The sequence below is a fragment of the Egretta garzetta genome, unplaced genomic scaffold, assembly GCF_000687185.1.
Source record: "Egretta garzetta isolate BGI_Z169 unplaced genomic scaffold, ASM68718v1 scaffold368, whole genome shotgun sequence".
In the NCBI taxonomy this organism is placed as follows: Eukaryota; Metazoa; Chordata; class Aves; order Pelecaniformes; family Ardeidae; genus Egretta; species Egretta garzetta.
This window is the reverse complement of record NW_009260684.1, coordinates 144,776-163,789: the sequence shown is the minus strand read 5'-3', so window position 1 is coordinate 163,789 and position 19,014 is coordinate 144,776. Positions and strand designations below refer to the sequence as shown.

Genomic DNA, 19,014 nt, shown 5'->3' with positions numbered 1-19,014 from the left:
TTTGGGGGGGGGGGGGGGGAACCTGCAGCGTGAATAGAGCAAACCATCTTCCCTGCTCACTGTCCTTGAAGCAGCTCTACCAAAATTATCTTCCTGATAAAAGCAGAGGGTAAAATTAAAGCAGAATGGTTGATTCGTGCAGAGGACAGATGCTCTTGTTCTTATTATCGTGGAAGCTGACACAGGAGTAAGAGCATCCAAAAGGACATAGGAAGGCACAGCTATTCCTCAATCCCAAAAGATGGAAGCCCTAAGTCACCAAGAACAAGAGGCTATTTAACCCGCTGGATTCCTGACTGACAGCTAGGCTGTAAAACTTTAGATTTACCTCTACTGTTGGGTCGATGTGGAAGTTTTTCCCTCCAAGGCTTGACAGATGCACTCATCACCTGCAGGTTACCACATGTCTGCACACAGCTGGTATTTAGTGCCCCATCCTCTGAAACCTCCATTTCATCAGCTGTCTGCCCAACATTTAGCAACACAGGCTTCAGCTTGGAAAAGTTTCATAAGAGTCAAGATTTTAGCTTGGCTCAGCAAGAAGGCTCAACACCGAACCCTTGAACCACAAACACTCAGACTTCCCACCACCACCACAGCGGCAAAGCAGTTCTACGGCAGAAATCTTTTCAAGAGGGGAAGATGTACATTTAATTATAACACAGTGAACAAAATAGCCCCGTTTACGGAGATCAGAGAAGAGAACCAAAAGCAACCCAGGGCTGCATTTTTAAAAAAGCCAGAAGACCAAGCTTGATATAATTAAAACCAGGATATTAAAGATGTTCTAGACATTCACAGGACCAAAACACGCTACTTCATCTATCAACACATACGAAAAAGTGAGTGTTAAGAAATTCTTATATTGAAGAATGCAACTCACGCGTTTTGCTATTGCCCAGAAAAGTCTGGGCACACCAAAAGGAGAGAAGGAAAAGAACTGATGTATCTGTGGAGTAGTTTCCACAGAGCATCCCAGTTATCCGAGTACCCAACTCATTTTTGCATGGTGGGACTTAAGAAAATGAACCGGTTCCACCAGCACCCGCTTCAGCATTCTGGAAGCAAAAAACAACGAACATGGAACAAGAGGTAGTGGAAGCCCGATCCCTGGAAACATTCAAAGCCAGGTTGGACGGGGCTCTGAGCAATCTGATCTAGTTAGCGGTGTCCTTGCTTACTGCAGGGGGGTTGGACTAGATGACTTCTAAGGGTCCCTTCCAACCCAAACCATTCTATGATTCTATTATTCATTTGAAGCGCAGAGCTCATTTTCCCAAAATCTAAGCTGTACTTCCTATTTCTCTCTCTTTCCGAAAAGCACGAGATGACAAATGGAATTCTTGACTACCCAAGTCCCACATTAGGAATAACGATATGGCTGCTCGAGCCACCACAGCACCAGAGCATCCAGAGCCAGCTACAGAAACACCAGCTGAGCCCCTGCAAAGCTAGACCACAGCCCAATCTCTGCACCAGAGCAAGGGCTGTATAAATTAATTAGTGTGATAATAGGAAGCACACAGGAGATCGGGAAATGCCTAGAGTCCAATTCACCTTTCTGAGAGGGTTCTACTAGCGTAAAGGGAAAGCATTCAGGAGTGTGGTCCCTGTTCTTCAGACCTGTAAGTATTAAGAACAGAAAGTCTCGAGACACCTATTTTTTTTCTCTTGAAGGCTATAAAGCAACACATAACATATTAAGCATTGAGCATCTAAGATTCAAACCCAAAAGTCAGCCCAACTGCCTTAAGCCACGCCTAAAAGCAGGATTCATTTTCACCCAGATCTTTTCCAGCTTGTTGCATTGCCACAAAAACACTAACCCCAGCTTTTTTTAAGGGAGAAAACATGGTAGAGACAGGGCTGCAGAAGGTCTTCCTTCCACAAGCAACTAAGGGCTGGCTTGCAGCTCCTGTGAAATCCCAGCCCCAGCAGCACCACACTCCTTTCAGCTCTGGAACTGGCACGTTTCCATCATGTCTTTCTGCACAACTGATTTCAGTACAATAGGGCTTGTTGGAAATTAAAATTCCTTTGTGATCAGTACATACCTGCTCATACAACAGTTTGTTCTTGTACCACACCTCACAGGGAATTCCAATTTACTTGAAAAACCTCGAACCGACTCTATCCGTATGGAACCACGGACACGATCAGAAATTAGAGGATTACTGACTCCAGGGTGAAGAAGCTGCAGCAGCCCAAACGCGTGGGACAGCTCATCTGAAGCTAAGATCCAACACTGCAAAGCAAAGCAAGCAGACACACGACAGCAACTTCACGATAGAAACAAATGCACCTGCCAACTTGCACTCAACTGTACGTAGGAAGTTACTTGTTTTCCACCAAGTTGAACAATTATTTTCCAGCCTTTCAGAATATGTACAAAGACCAATGAAGAATCTCACACCTCTGCCACAAAAGGCTGATCAGAGATAATTGCCACATTCATTAGGTTTCAGCGCTGCACACAGCACTGATTCAGCGAAAAGGCTTTACTGTTTCTGAGGAAGCCTACGGCTTCTAAAGTAGCAAAAAGCTACTTTTACAACCCAACAGGACCTCCCAAGAAAAACTGCATCTAATGAACAAAATCCATTTTAACCTGACAAATGCCACTGGAAACATAAACTCAGTCCTTTGCTTGCAGTCATCTGCCACGAAGCGTAAGAGTGGGCTGGTTTGGATGTGTCAGCAACAAAACCCTCCATCCTTGCCCTACCATTAAGGCATGCAGTTGGGGACTGTGGGTTGCACATATCATCCGGGCTATATATAATCTGTGTCTGCATTGCACTATAACACGCACCCAAAAGGCGGGTAATGATAGGGTTACTTATTTACCTCTGGCTTCTGGGGTAAAATACAAACCGCCTTCACCTTAGTTTTGTGGTTTCCATTTTCGTCAAACTTTCAATGAAAACAAAGTAGCCGAGTACCCATTGCAAGACTGTGGTAATGCCCCTGTAATTATGACTCGATAGACGATTTCATTTGCAACCACCATTTCCTCACCGAAATGAGGCCGCTCTTCGTCTCGGCCGCTGCAAAGCCAGTTTGCCCAGCATTTTCTTTTTGCCTCTCTCTAAGAAATGACAGGGATGAGTTTAGCCGTTACCAAAGCACTAAAACGAATTTGTCGGAAAGCTCACCTGAACACTGAAAAAGCCAGCAGCGGTTGAGGCAGCAGCCAAAGTCGCAGTCCTGCCGTATGGGTCTTTCCCAAGCCACCTTCACCCATTCGTTCCCTGCCGCATGCCCGACTGCTTCCTGGGATAAACAGACCGCAGGGTACACGCAACCCGATTAAACCCCACGCTGTCACCGTGAAACAGGCACATCTAATCAAATTCCATACTGAAAGGCAATGCAACATGCTCACTTGCAAAAAATGGGAGATAGAGGAGACCTGCACTGTGTCTTTATCAACTTAAAACACAAAGCCGAGCCAACACTCCTTAACTGGAGACAGCGCAGCTATTTAAAATTAAATCTTTCTGAATGGACACTCTGGAATCACATCGCTGCATCTATGGAAGACTTGAATTTCATCTGTGGTACAGACTTTGAGCAGTTCAGGTGGAGTTTGTAATTCAGTTGTAGCCTTATTTTTTCCTTCACAGTCTCACTACAGTAATTTCTAATTACTTGTGATTGAAGTATGAAATTTCCCTAAAGAAACCCTCCCCAGGCAATTTAGTCTTTTTGTGTTCCACAATTCCAGCTTTAATAAAAAGGTGCCCCAGCCATAACTAGGAAAACAGAGAAATTAATTCCCACTACTGATCTGGCAAACCCGTTGTAACACGTACAGGCAGCAAGGCATCCCACCGTGAAAATAAGCCCATAAAGTTTTTTGAACGAGAACATTTCCTTTAAAAAAAAAAAAAAAAAAACCAAAACCAAACTTGTCGTTCTCATTACTGTGCACAAAGTTTTTGAAGCAGCAATGCTGTTTGTGTGAGGATTGTGCTTACTACAGCAATCTGACCTAAAATGCCCCAAGTTGATTCTAATCTCAGGGGAAAGTTGAGCCTTTCCTAACGCTCTTCTAAACGCTTCAGGATAGGGACAGATACCGCTGCTAATTCACACATGGTTATTCATCTTTCAGACTGGTTGGAGGTTTTGGACTGAGGCACTCCCCCAAACCTCAGGGAGGTTAATCTTAAAAAAAGGCAGTGATCTCCTGAAACCCCACCATGAAGGGAATGCTTCTTCCAGCCTGCTCTCATTGCCACTCTCCTAACTCTCAATTTAGAGATGACAATTTCCAACCAACACATACAGCAGTGTTAAGAACTCGACAAACCAGCACCGCTTCTCTTCAGCAGCAAAAGGACCTTCCATCATAACAATGGCCAGAGAAACACCCAACTGAACAAGCAAATCTCACACCGTGCCCTGCAGGCGGGCAAGTTGATCTGGTCCAAGAAAGTCAACACAGTGAAAACTGCTCTTCTACCAACCGTGCAAAATTAAACAAGAGGAATCAATTTCAACAGCAACAAGCAGATCAGGGAACAGATAGGATGGGGAAGGAGAAAGCATCAAGTGTCTCAAACACATTTCCAAGCCACAGAAGCCGCTAGCTGAGGAAATGCCTTCAGATCATAGAATGGTTTGGATTGGAAGGGACCCCTAGAGGCCATCCAGTCCAACCCCCCTGCAATGAGCAGGGACACCGCTAACTAGATCAGGTTGCTCAGAGTCCTGTCGAACCTGGCCTGGAATGTTTCCAGGGATGGGGCCTCCACCACCTCTCTGGGCAACCCGTTCCAGCGTTTCACTACCGGATGGGGTGTATTAAGTGTAAGCTCACTGGAGCTGGCTCTTTGGTCTGCCTACCTGGCACGACGAGCTCCCAGTGCACAAGCAGAGGATCCCACAAACATGAGGCATTGCCTCAGACGGGAGCGCTTGGGGTACGTCCAGCAGCTCACAGCCCTGCCTCGGGAACCAGTACACCTGGGCGGTTTGTCAGATCACTTGACTCTGGATCACCTTGAATAAATCCATCTAAGAGCTAAGCGAGAATCATATACACCTCACTAGGTGATATAATAGAAGTCCTATATGAGAAAGAGCCTGTTAGGAGCTTCAGAAGGAAATTAAAATCCAATAAGGAACAAAAATCCTTAAAAAATGAGCAGCTTGAACTGTAAGCTATGACTTTCTGGTGACCTCTCTTGTACGCCAGATTCCGCCTTTCTGTTCTGTTCAACTGCTGTGTCCTTGGACACCAGAGCAGGTTCGTTAACACACTCTGTGACACCCACCCCCTCACACACACACTCCCAAGCACAGGTATGGACAAGCCAGAAAACTGTTGGTTTGCTCAGCAAACAAGACTTCTTGATAGGTGCCAGCATGAGGAATGGTTACAAAAGTACCCCCCCATTTCCTCCACCTACACTAGCACTCCCAGCAAATTTTAAACAAGAAGGTTTCTGGGAATGGAATTAACTCTATCAGAGCAACAAAATAGATGAAAAGGAGATTGAAGAATATGATGACTTACAAAATGTAATATGGAAAAGGCATATTAAGAAAAAAATATTAAGACTAAGCAGGACTTAAACCCATCCTGAGCCATATAAACTAGAAATAAACAAAAAGTGCTTTGCTACGCATTTAAGACTTCAAAGGTAGCCCTTGGTAAGCCCCAGGAGTTAGAAAGCTGCGTGTGTGTCAGGCAACCACCAGTATAAGCTGACAGCATTTCTGGAAATGTAAAAATATGCTGAAATCATGTTAGGAGTGTATCCCTGTATCCTTACCTACAGCTGGAAAACGGACTCATTTTAAATGAAAGCCGACATCAGTCGTGTGAAACACACCTTGGTTCAGTTCTTCTAGAAGGTAGCAGGTGGTGAAATAATCCGTTTCAAGGCGAAGAAAGATTTTTCAGTGTGGCCCACGCTTCCAAGGAGATGTCGTTAGCCATGGAGAGACGGCACGACACACACCCACCCACTCGTGTTCAACACTCAACCCCGTTAGACACGTCCACGGAAAGCCCACGGTCAAATGCCCTCTCCATCCCTACCCCAACACAACGTGCCCTTCTAAGGGACAAACCCCAGCACGTCGCCGCTGCCAACAGTCATCTCGGCACAGACGCAAGGGAATGCATTCAGACTGGCTGCATACCTCTGCCACGCGAGATAAGCGGCCCCGTCCCTGCGCGTAGGCATTGCGTGGCTGGAGGTAAAGGCCCAGCACACCATCACTTCTTACTTCCAAATATCAAGGCAAGCTGTTCTAAAAAGGACACCTCGTAGCAAGGTGGCCAAGGGAAGTGTTTGTGCAGATTACACTGACCGATGGTGACACGTTTATTAAAGGAAAAATCCGTTCTGCCATAAAATGGATACTGAGGAATAGCTGTTTGGATGCAAAAAGGGACTGAAGCTTGATCCGATCAGACCCAGCTTCACTCTGTAAATTAATGACGCTTACAGCAATCTTCAGAATTGATAGGTATCCTTCCCCTCTGATACAAGTCAAAGATGGACAGATGATGCAATTCACTTGAAGGCCACAGAGGGTATTTGTCAGCCAGCTTTGGGGCTTGCCTATAAATGGAGATTTCCTACATGACTTCATCTGAGGAACACTTCAATTCACCAAGAGGTGTCCACAAAAAACAGCGTTTAGATACATAACAGCGGCATAACAGCAATAAACAGCTACCCCAGAACACAGCGAGCTGTAAAACGCCCACGCACAATCGAACACAAACCTACCGCAGCTTTCACCAGGACTTACGCTTAACAGGTTTGCACTCTCGCATCCCAGCAGCGAGGAACGAGCACGCAGAAAGCTGCAGGAGCTCTGCCAGCCATCAGGCATTTGCTTCACTGTAAATTTATTTGCTGGAACCTGTAACTGCAGCCTCTCCGGTCCCTCCAGATGGGTCAGGGAGCTCCAGGGAAAGGCAGCCCATGAACTGAGCTGTAAGTGCTCTGCAGCGGGGACCAGCTCAGACCGCTCAATCGTAACACTTTCCTAGCTCCATCGCCACTTCAGCAGCCAAAGGGAATGAAGTGACCGATTTCTTCCGCTGCCCTCCCCATCACTTTTCCCCGTCCTTTCGGCCTGGGGTTAGGTCTGGGTATTAACCTACCTTGCTGCAAAGCCAAGCTTTTACCATAGCACAAACTAATGAGGTCTTTTTGTCACATACCTGTATTTGCAGCCAAGAGAGCGCACCACAAAAAGAACCAAAGCACTCCCATTTCCCTGCTGTCTTGGAAAAATATAACATGGTACTGCATTTGGGATAAAATAAGCTTTTTTGTCAGGAGAAAGCATTCATCTGTGTGAGCCGAAGACCAGGCTTCCCACAAAAATTAACAGGCCCGAGGAAAAGCCCCCCAGGAACAAACCATCCTAACGCTGTAGAGTTCAGCGGAGCTCTCCCGTGCCTGCAGCGTCACACCTTTTCCAGGTTCGTCTGAACTGAAAACGAAACTGGAGCAACAACTAAACCTGAAAGCTTCCTCGAGGGAGCAGTTCAGTGGCAAGCACCGGGTGAGGGCACGCAGGCACAAGCACCAAACCCAGACCAGAGCAAATGCACTCGAACCCCAAAATAGCTCTGTGCAGAAGGCAACGACAGCGGCCGTTTCACAGGCGCTTGGCAGCACACCGAGCAGCTCTGCCTGCCCTCCTCTCCGCTGGCATCGGGAATCTCATCCAGCAGCTGATCCCAGTCAAAACCAGCCTGGTGCAGAAACAGCTGGTTTTAATCCAATTCAGTTCCTCAATTTGTTTGTCACACGGCTCACAAAGAGTTGTTCAACTGTAAAGGGAGGGAGTGAACACACAGGACCTCTTCTTCGGCAGCTATAGCAGTTTTAGGTGTTTACACAGCTGCAACCCAAAACAGGGGTCTCGCGCTGGAGAGCGCAGCCTGCAGTCACAGTGAAGGGGTAAGACTGGCTTAGGAAGGCATTAAGTCAGGCTTCCCAGCACCACAAAAATCTGATGTGAATCATCAGATCCTGCCTGCTCCTCTATTCCATTTTTCCACAGCAAACACCGAAGGAAAGGAGCCATCCTCACCTTTCCATGCGGTTTGAGCCAGTTATGTCACCAAGGTGTGAGTATCCATACTAGACATTCTCACATCCCAACAGCGAGGAATGCGTATCTAATATTGTGACAAAACAGGCCTTGTTTATTCATATTTGCAAGATTGAGATCTCTGCTACAAAATTATTATTAAAATCCTCCGATACACTTAGGAGTAAAAACCCGAAACACCAACAGATCCCAATGCACCAGGATTTGCCAGCCCCAGGTTTTGAAATGAGCAGGACCTTGCTGTTCATAACCCAAGGCCAGGCATGACCTGGGAATTCCAGTTCAACCAGTTCCACCCTTTCTGCCCCTCATTTCTCCCATTTTCTTGGAGCAACAGACAGAAACAAAACCCTACCCCAATCTACACCAGCATAAACAATTCATTGTAAAGCCATGCAACGGAAAGCCACCTGCTCCCCTCCACACAATTAAAAGCATTTCCAAATTCCAGCTCTCCCTCAGCCAGCGGAGACAGATGGACCCAAGAGGCACGCACGGCACAGAAAGCCCGCTCCACTTCCAGCGAAGCCTTTGTACAGCGGCGGCCGAGACACAAAGCCTCATGGCAGAGTCTGCCTCCACAAGAACTGTTTTGTTAAGGGATCACGACATAAATCAGCAATCCTTCAGCCACAAAACCAGCTCAAACTCACACATAGGCCAATTAAACTTGCAATCTGCTAAAAACACACATGCATTCTCTCTCTGACTTTGGGAGACTGCGTCTCTCAAATGGCAGATCAGGCCCTGCAATCTAGCCTGCCTCAGATGGCCCCAGATAGGAACAGTAAATGCGACCAAATTTAAAATGCAAAGGCTCAGTCACCACCACAGACAACTCCAGATTTTCACTTTCTTGCACACCCTCCTCCCTTTCAATACCACGTTACAGGAAGGAAATAACCCCTTTGCAAAGGAAGCGATAGCCCTGAGAGCAGGCAATAAAATGCTGAAATGGGAGACGATCTTCTGCCTTGCTCACTCCTGCAGGACCTGCCCCCAACTTCATAATCCCCCAAGCCTGCAGGTATTTAGGCTAGACCTGGATTCTTAGCAGGAACAAGGCTGCGTTCTGCAAACGGAGCGCCTGGCCACCAGAGACTGCTGATTATTCATACAGATACCTCGCAGCTGCCTTTGCCAAGACAGAAAATCAGTGCGAGAGGCCATTCCTGTAGTGCTTTGCAACACACACCAAACATAGCAAGCATAAGAGACCGAAATCTCCCTCCCTTCTCCCCTGCTCGTGGTCCCCATGTGCCATTTCGCTCGCCACCTGCAGCACACTTCCATTTGGAACACCGGCTATTGACAGGACTGGATTCCCGGCATGGTTAATCATTGCCCCAGCAGACCTGAAGCAGATCTGCTAACACCACAGCTCCCAGGCCCCTGGAGAAGCTGTGGCCGGCACAGCAGTGACCCAAATCCAGGCAGAGCCCCCGCTCACCCACGTGGCGCTGCCCTCCATGCCACCCTCCCTCTCCGCACCCTGAGCACAAGGGGAAGGATCTGTGAGCGTGGTGCTGTGCAGCTCACGTTGCCTAAGCACCGATTCTTCCAGTCCCCTCAAGCCTACCCAGAGCTCTGTCCCCAAGACCCATCCTATCAGCACCACTCAGGAACTCCTTCTGTTAACGTTTGGCTTTCAAATCAGATTTCTTTGAAGGCAAACGCTAATATCCTTTAAAAAAAAAAAAGTTCACCGATCCAAAAACCAAAGACTCATCACTCTTATGAATCACACGACGTTATTATTTCTCCTGCCCGTCAAAACAGAAATGTCTCACCTTGCAAAACAATTGCTGTGGTTGCCCAGGCTCACAAAAAATCTACCCCATCTGTTAAAAATCTGAGTGCACTCAATGAAACTATTTGACAAGCACTCTGCTAAAAGACAGCAAACATTTCACCCCACAAAGGCTACTTCAAACACAGTCAAACAGCAATTGCAAAGCAGCTCAGCTCCCTCAGTATCAACCAGCAGAACTAGCAAGCAATGCGTTTTGAAGACAGAGCCTGTGGGGACACCAAATTTAAGACTCAGGCCTGCAACTGTGAGAAAGCTCCACAAATAGACAGAGCCTGTGGGGACACCAAATTTAAGACTGCAACTGCGAGAAAGCTCCACAAATGCAGGCTTAGAAGATCTCATGTCCCAGCTACTACGATCAGGAAGCAAAGACCAAACTGTTTCTGCCTTCAATGCTGTAACAGAAAAGGCAAATAACCCAGGACCTCCACATCACCTCCAAAGTCTCTATGTAACAGGAAAAGCTGATCTCCAGCTGCAAGGGACAGGCGTGGAAGGGACACCTACAGCAATACAGGAGCTAATCCCCATGGAGTGCGAGACACCCAGCATCACCCATGGAGCCAAGCCGCATGCTGACATGCAACCACCCCAGCTCCTCATGCACCACATTCCCAACTGCTTTGCTGGTTGGTTTTGAACAGCAGTTTAACCCCAAACACGATTCATCTTGGGGACACAGACAAAAGCCAGTCTGCTGCTGGTGAACCCAGCACACCACCAGTGAAGCGCAGTGATTTCTAACCAGCATCTCCCTGACAGGCTGTTGGCAATGGCCACAGTCTCCTTCTGTTTAATGCAGATACAAATCCGTTCCCAACAGACTCCTATTTCAACTGCCCTCGTTATCAGCGGCAAGTCACGTGCCACATCAGAACCAGAAATTTGGATGAGAAAGCTTTGTTTGCTTTCCAAGCGTGCGTACTCCAAAGGGGTGCAAGGATGAACAGCGTGGACGATCGATGCAGGCAAACAACAGCACAAGCCATCCCGCTTTCCCGAGAGCAACCACTAACACCAGCTTCAGACGAGGCTTTGCTGAAGCCCAACTCATTAGCAGCACGGCCAGCCAGCCCAGAAGAGCTGCCCACCAAGGACCTGTTCAGCTAACAAACATCTCCCAGGATCAACATGGTGCTCAAAGTACAAAAATACACCACATTTTTGTAGGACATGAGAGCAAGACAACATGTGGCTTTAAACACCCAAAGCAGCACTATCCTCCGCGTTACCTTGACTATGCAGATCAAAACCCTTGCTACTGGCATTAAGAATGAAGGCTCGAATAGCTTCCCACAGCAAAGTCACCTTGGAAATACCCAAGAATTTGAGCTTTTAGTAAACCTGCAGTTGTATAAGAGTGTCCCAATAACTTCAGAGCCAGCAGATACTGTCAAACCCGGAGGGAATGATTTGCAGAAAGCACAGGAAGACTCACCCTCACCCGTCAGTATACGATCAGGTAGTTCTACTATCTTCACTGATAATCAAAAGCTAGTAAGCAGAACATCTCGCACCAACATAAGGAATCCTACTCCTTGCAGTTACTTACCAATGCAGCCACACAGCACGGTACAAACCAACCTAAAGAAATGTCCGTGCCAATTATTAAAGAAAACCTAAAGTTGTTCCAGTACTTACTACATGCACCACAACGCAGAATGCCCTTCAACATCAGCCCCCTATAAAAATGACTCTGATCAGCAAGAACAAGTTAAGGAATCAGCCACAACATCCACGAAACACCCGGAGTGAACTGAAAGTGAACTCCACCCTCTCGTTAAAGATTTAACTGCTATAGAAACTATGATTAAATACACAGGGCCATGAATCAACTCCCTGAAACAAAGGTATGCCTCGGCAATCGTGGAAGCACCTGGCACTGGCAGACAGCCTGACATTTCGGTCACCGAAGACAGCAACTCCCAGCATCCCAAAACTACAGCATCGTGCAGACGAGCGGCTTTAAGACACTTCACAGTTCCCGTGAAAATTTAATCTTTCACTGGGCTGTATGGAGGGTTTTTTTTTGGCAGTGCTCAAAGCTGCACGCGCTCATTACAGGAGCAGAGCGAACAGTTTCCAAATCCATTTTGACACAACTGGATAAAACACCTAAACCCAGCCCCCAGATGCCTCTGGACCAGCTGTGTCTCTCTCCACAGCATTTCCAATCAAGCCCGCAGAAAAGCTGGAGGAAGATGGCAGGGCTTACCAGCAGTTCCCCAGTCTCAACAAAGTAGATTTAAAAGAGGTTTAATTTTCCCAGAGACTAATGCTCTCAAATCAGCATAAATCCTCCAAAAGAAGAGATTATCCATAAATTTACTAGTTAGAAATGTTAATATATCCAGTGTTTATGCAAAGACTGCTGCTCTCTCCATGCAAGAGCATCACCTATACAATTTCATATTAAAGGAGAAACAGATTTCTTCTCGTTTCTCCCACCTCCCTTTCCACACTGAAACATAGCACAAGCAACTTTATAAACACCACTTTCTAAGAGCAGCAGTAATGTACTGAAGAATCAAGGCAAACTTGTTCCTATTACACTAAGAAAGCTCTGAAAAATCCTCCCCTGCAAAGGAACTTAACACAGACACCAAGATCCACAGGTAGAAAAGTCCAGTGTGAAACCCAGAAAAACATTCCAATTAAAAAAAAAAAAAGAGCCAAAACTTCAAATTACACGTTCACAAAATATAGGACATGGTGCAAATTAAGAAACAACTACCTGAACACTGCTGATTCAACCAGAGCACAGCAGCAATACCCATCTGCATTGCCCAGCTTACCCAACACACAGCTGCTACTCGGCCACATGCTTCCTCCTGTTATTCATATTCTATTTACTAAAGGCCCAATCTACCCAGCGTACAACACGTAGTCTGATGGGACCCAGACCAGTAGAACCTGGCTGCTAATTACAGCCCTTAAGGCTGAGATGCATTAATACGTCCCTCTAGCTATGAACACGAGTATGACTACGCCTTCACTAAGTACAGGTAATCTTAGAGAGGGTAGACAGGAGGCTGAAACAGGTACAGGAATAAGTGACTTGCCTGACATCAAACAGCCCGGCAGCAACACAGCCGGGAGCTAAATTAGGCCTCCTGTCCACCCAAGCATCCTTAATTCCCCTGTCCTCACTCCAGTTGATAGCTAGACAGAACCCAGTCATTAGGATATAGATTGAAGGCTTCATTTTGAAGCTAAAAGCAGATGAGAAATGGTACTGATTAACATAATCACTAGTGTCAGATTGATTTGGAAGATCCAGCAGCCTTCGCAGCACTCCCTCGTCCTGCTTTCCAAGCCTGATGTGTTCACGCAGGTTTCCACGTGCCTAATGCTGGTGACCAGACTGCACCACACCACGTTCAAGACCCCTCACACAAAGCCTACTTACTAAATTCACCTTGAAAATTCCCCAATTTCTTTCCACCAGATGCATTCTGTGTAAGCCCCTCTGTACCCCTCAAAGAAGCTGGATACTTTCTTAATGCTCCCAAATAACAGCATCGCTGGGTGAAGTTTGGAAGGAGCCCACCTGAACCCAGATGTCAGCAACAGCAACTGAGCAGCCCGTGCACGAGCGAAGTTTTCCAGCTCAGGAACTTCCCTCCCTGCAAACCTTATTTATCTTCATGTTCAGAAAAAAAATCCAGTATTTATAAGACAAGTGAAACAGAGCAATAACAGCAGCAAAACCCCTTCTTGCAGCACTGGGTGTCAGGTTGGGTTACCAGACACGAATTTTCCTCAAGTTTCGCCGCTCTGCCTGTGCTGGCCCTCTATTAACTGTCCTCACTTTGTTCTGAACAGGTAACAGAAAAGCCAGATGGCCTAAAGCCATAGCTAATTTCAAAACTGCTGTAAAATAGCACAAGCCAAGAGCGCCTGACAGCACTCATTTGACAATTCCACCCAAAGGCTGATATTACTCTAAAAAGGCGCAGCTGAGCCAGGAGAAGTCATGTTTAAACATGCCTGCAATCTCAGTTCTTTCTGTCGATAATTGCGGGACTGTCTGTTAAAAATTGATTTGGAAGTACAAGATGAAAAATTCTGTGACCTTGCTCACCTCTGGCCCCGATCCACAGCCAGGAGGAACAGGATACAGATCAAGTCAGGAGCAGGATATAAGCACTAATTTAACTCTCAGCACAAGGTAAATGAAGTTTCAGTGACCCTACGGGAATGTGCCGCTTCTCACCTGCTACTAATCAAAAAATGTAAGTGATAAAGACTTTGTTTCTAATTATTTGTCCTCTCTTTGGCACCACACAAACACCCTTTACAGGGGAACAAACCCAAATGGACTTAACAGCCCTCTTCTTACTTCTGCTGTTTCCCACCAGCAATAAATTACACCTGGTTTGCACCAGACAGACTAGACTTAATATCCCCAACAATTAAAGACCAACCTTCCTAGTACAAAATCAGACAGCCTATTACTTATTTCAGTAATTATTACCTTCCCCCTTCTAGGTCCCAGCCGATAAAGATAACCTAGGCTGTACAAGGTCACCCCATACAGGATCAGTAACTGAAATTCTGTGGGTCCATCCAGATTTCCACTGTCAATATTGCAGCAGAGCAGCTTCAAAATGCATTCCCAGAGAACCTGAGGCAGCCTGTTCAGCCAGTGAAGACCAGTCCAAACCCTCCTGACCCATCTTCCATCCCTGCGTAAACCTGCTGAAGTCTCTTCCCGCACGAGGACACGAAGGCTTGCTGGCAATAGCTGTACCTGCAAACCTGCTTCCTGCGGATCGTGGCGGCACATGGAACCTGCAAAAACTTTTAGAGAGCTCTGGACACAAAAGCGATCAATAACATACCAGCACCAGCGCTTTCATGCATCTGCAGGGGAGCTGTGGCCAAGGCAGAAATGATATTGCTAGAAATCACACTTCCAGCAGGCACCGCTGGAACAGCCAATTACCCCAGACCCATACCAGCGAATTCAGTCGGTGACAAACATTACTGATTTGACTTTAAGTAGGAGAGAAGAATTAAACAAGAGAACGCAACCTTCACAAAGGCATGCGAGCATAGCGAATGCCAAAGTCCCCTTAAAATTGGCTTAGACAGTTACATGCTTTGTTCAATGCTCAAATTCTCTGAAGGCGACGATCTTTGGCTTTTCCCCCATCCATAAGCACCTCTGGAAACTTCACCTCGTGAGCACAGTCTCTGCAAACCCACCGCGATGTGGCTTGCAAGCCCAACCTCCTCCCTGAAGGCCGTGTCTAGCAATAACCTTTTTTTCTGCTAAGACACCCTCTGCAACATGGTGTTTATAACACCGAGAGCCCCGAGCATGCCCTGGTGTTAAACACTGTGCAGACACCAAACAAGACAGTGCCTCAGACTTTGATCCAAGTTCACAAATCCAGGCTTCTCAGCAGGACTCGGGCCAATTTTTTCTTGCTTGCACCCTTAAAAGCTAACTGGCTTTAGGGGCGAAAAGCAGGCACGTTCAGAGAGGTTCAACCCTCCCGCAGACAAGTGTAAGGCAATGCAGGAAGCCCATAAGGGGCTGCCTCCAGTTTAAAATCAATGGCAGGGATTAATCTTGATGAATTTTAGGCAACTCAGTCTATGGCAAGGCAGCTCTAATGAAGGGGTTCATTTTTGCAGGTGGGTTAACTAAAGGAAAACCTGGCTGCCAGGACCTCACTCGTCTGCAAAGAGGTTCATAGCAAAAGCTTTCTGGAGCTGGCAAAGTGAAACGGGTTCAAACCCTCTGGTTTAAGTGCCTTTAGACTCTACCAAAGTCCAATGATCTTTACCAAATCTGTTTCAAAAGGCAGGCAGCTGGAGTAGACTGGGAGCTTAGTGCAGGAGCTAGAGAAGTGCCAGGCTTGCACAAACCGACCTCATCAGTATGCACCTTATTTTGCCCCATGACATGCAGCAGCCATGGTTAATTAGTTCGTGATAATGCACTGCCCATCACGACTTCTGAACTCAGCTGTGCAGCTGGGAGGTACGCAACTCTTAACCGTGTTTTGTAATCAGCATGCCAAAAGCACAAACAGAAAAGAATAAAGTTAACAATCTGTTTACCCGTTTCCCTCCTCCTCCGCCGATTGCTGCTGCTAGCCAACAGCTTGGGGGGGGGGAAGGGGGGAAAAAAATATATATTTCCAGGATTCAGCAGACAGAAATCATTTGGACTGCTCTCAATTTTCATATCTTTGACACCGGTGCTTCATGTTATTTCACACAATTCATTCAGTTAGGAGATGAAGCCTGTTCCTTTGAGTAACAGCATTAAAAGCCTCTCTCTGGAGATAATTAGTCCTCCCTCCCCCATCCCTTCCCCAGCGCAACCCATGGAAAGAGCGTACAGTCATCAGTAAACAAAGAAATTCAAACAGTGTGACAACCAGGCTGTAGCTGGGGACGAAAGCTGCCTCTCAGCTCCGTATCTCAGCACAGCTGATAATCAAAACCAAGTCGCCACCACAAACAATAGATCCAGCAACACCAGAAAGAGTATCTGTAGCTTAACGGCTTCGTCATTTAGAAATCAGGACAACAGCAATCCCTCATTCACAAGGAGCATAAATACCAACGCATAATTAGCCATCGCTAGAGGTTTTGCACCATCACCTTCCAGTCCTGAGAGATTGACCTGAGTCATTCAAAAACAGCAGATAAAACCAGAATGAGGAAATCTGCAGTCTTTTACCTACGATCCCAAGCCTGTCACCCAGCCATCAGCAAATCACACCAACCTCCACACCTCAGTTCTTCATGAGCTACAAAAAGTCCTCCAGGGCAGGGAAAAATGAAGGACAGTCACCATTTGGAAAGCACTTTGAGACCCTCAGGTGAAGACTGACAAAATTCTGTATATCCACACACTGACTCCTCACCTGGGATCTGCCCTTGAATTTGGGGGCACAGTTCAGAAGGAGTTAAAAGCCCCTGAGAGCCAGAGCCAGCCAAGGGTACAACTGCTGGTGCATTCACTGCCTGACTAACGCGTGACCCCACTGCGCAGAAAAGAACTGGAAATAGTTATGGCCACAGCATTGACAAGTCAGCAAGAGCTACTAATTAAATGATAAAAATAGATCTCTGAAAGGGCTTTTTTTTCCCCCCTCGACACAAAGCCAAGGCCTAACGCTGCCGCAGTCGCACATCCATTAGTTTTCCACCGGCTCCAAACCTGCCAGCAAAAAAAAAAAAAAAAGCATTCTTACACTCACAAAAACCCCACACGGATGCAGAAAACCCCAACTAAACAGAATTAGGGAACCAGTTCGGAATGCCATGAAGCATCTCCTCACTACACACACTCCACTCCCACCTTTAATGGAAGCAGGAACAAGGTGACATCTTTGCCCCCATCAGCCGAACCAGCTTCCTTACGCTCCCTGCAGCCCAAAGATCTGGTTTTGCCTGAAAAATGAACATGCTTTGAGGTGACCCAGATGACCCCAAGGATATTTGCAACTTGCTTCGCGCATGGCATCACTTAGACCAGCAACAAAAAAACAGTATCAGTGCAAACTTCCACCATTGCGTGGGTTTTGCTTTAAGCCTCCCCTCTTCCACTCCCTGCTAGACACGGGTTTTGTATAGCTCGTAACTGAATATTCATCACCAACTAATAGACCTGCAGGAACTGCAGTGTCAGTGATTTTTAATACATATAATGCCCCAACACATGCCAAACACAATGAAATCTGATCAAAATAGAAGCCATTTGTTTAAATACAAGCGATTTGGCTCTCAAAACTGTCATCAAATTAAACTGGAAATCAAATTAACCAGTGATTGAATGAAGTAGAAGGCTGTATAATCACAGATTACCGATCCAGCGGCATGAAAACAAGGACGCAATCACATTCCCCTTGTTTGCGGCAGCCTCTCTGCGCTGCCCCATACTCCCAGCAGGACTCCCCCTCCCCATCTTCCAGGACTCGAGGATGCTCTGGGCCTCAGATTCAGCTCATCCAGCCACTTCTTGGTAGTCCAGCAAGGAAACATTCCTTACAAAAACACTCTCCGAGATATTATCCAAGAACAAAGCCAGCCCTGGGAAAGTACAAACTGACACACTTGAAACCACGCTAATTTAGGGCAGACCAGTGTGGTCGTTTCCAGCACTGTCGGGAAGCACAAGTTTAAACCTACTCTGGATGGGAAAAGGGGTTTGTTACCATCACCCTCCCGGGCGTTCAATTGGCATAACCGTGTGCCAACTAGGTTCCCTCGTTAAGTGGCCTCGTTTTGGCTTTATTTCCCCCTTTTTGGCACCGTTGTTTGAGAAGGAATTTAAACGATGTGAAGTTACAACTTTAGGTCTTGCCTGCTCTTAATAGCAATTGGGATTAATTTAAGCGGTATGTTTGAAGAGCAACAGGCATTTATACTGAAATCACAGCAGGCAGAGGAATTTAATGACACTCCCGTGCAACTTCCACAACACCAGCACATCAAGCGAATTCAGCTGAACCCATCCTTTACCCGCCAAGAACAGAGCACAGAAAACTTCATCATTCCCCTTCCTTTGCGAGCAAACCTGATTCTGCCCAGGACTTGCCGTTGCTCTCATTTTTCAAAGGCAAACCTTCAAGTTTAAAACTCACCCCTGGAGAATTCAAGGTTTCTTTACGTGTTAAAGGAGCAATCACAAGCATTCCCCCTCCCCTGTCTGGGCTTGTGGAAGCAACATTTAAACATCCTAACGTTTGAGAAGAGGAGCTTTTTTGCTTCATTTCAGCCTCGGTTAAGCACCTTCGCACATCACTCGATGTTTTCCCCAGTACCTTCAGCCCCAGAGGGAGGCACCAAGCCCTCACCTACCTTCACCTGGACAAACAGAACCCAACGCAAGGCAGGGAGGTGAATAATTCATCTGCACACAAACAGAAGGAAAAGGCAATTAAAAGAGAAAGCACAGCAGGGACGGTTCAAATTTCAGCCAACATTAAGAGAGAAGAGATCAAACAAAGAAACACCGAAGGGGCAGCGCCTCGGAAGAACTTGCGGGAAGGCGAAAGGGCTCCCACCGACAGCAGCAGGAGGGCAGCGCTGATGCAAAACCCGGGTTTACTTTGAGTCAGAGCCCCCGGAGGACGGCA

The 19,014-nt window shown here is 46.7% G+C and overlaps 1 protein-coding gene across 1 annotated transcript in view; it reads right to left on the bottom strand.

The window, feature by feature from the left end:
* The window catches only part of PHACTR4 (phosphatase and actin regulator 4), a 68,860-nt gene extending 50,068 nt beyond the window's left edge, over positions 1-18,792 (bottom strand). The window contains 1 exon segment of the mRNA XM_035901219.1: positions 18,737-18,792. The gene's annotated coding sequence lies outside the window, so the exon portion shown is untranslated.
* Positions 18,793-19,014: the final 222 nt, after the last annotated feature.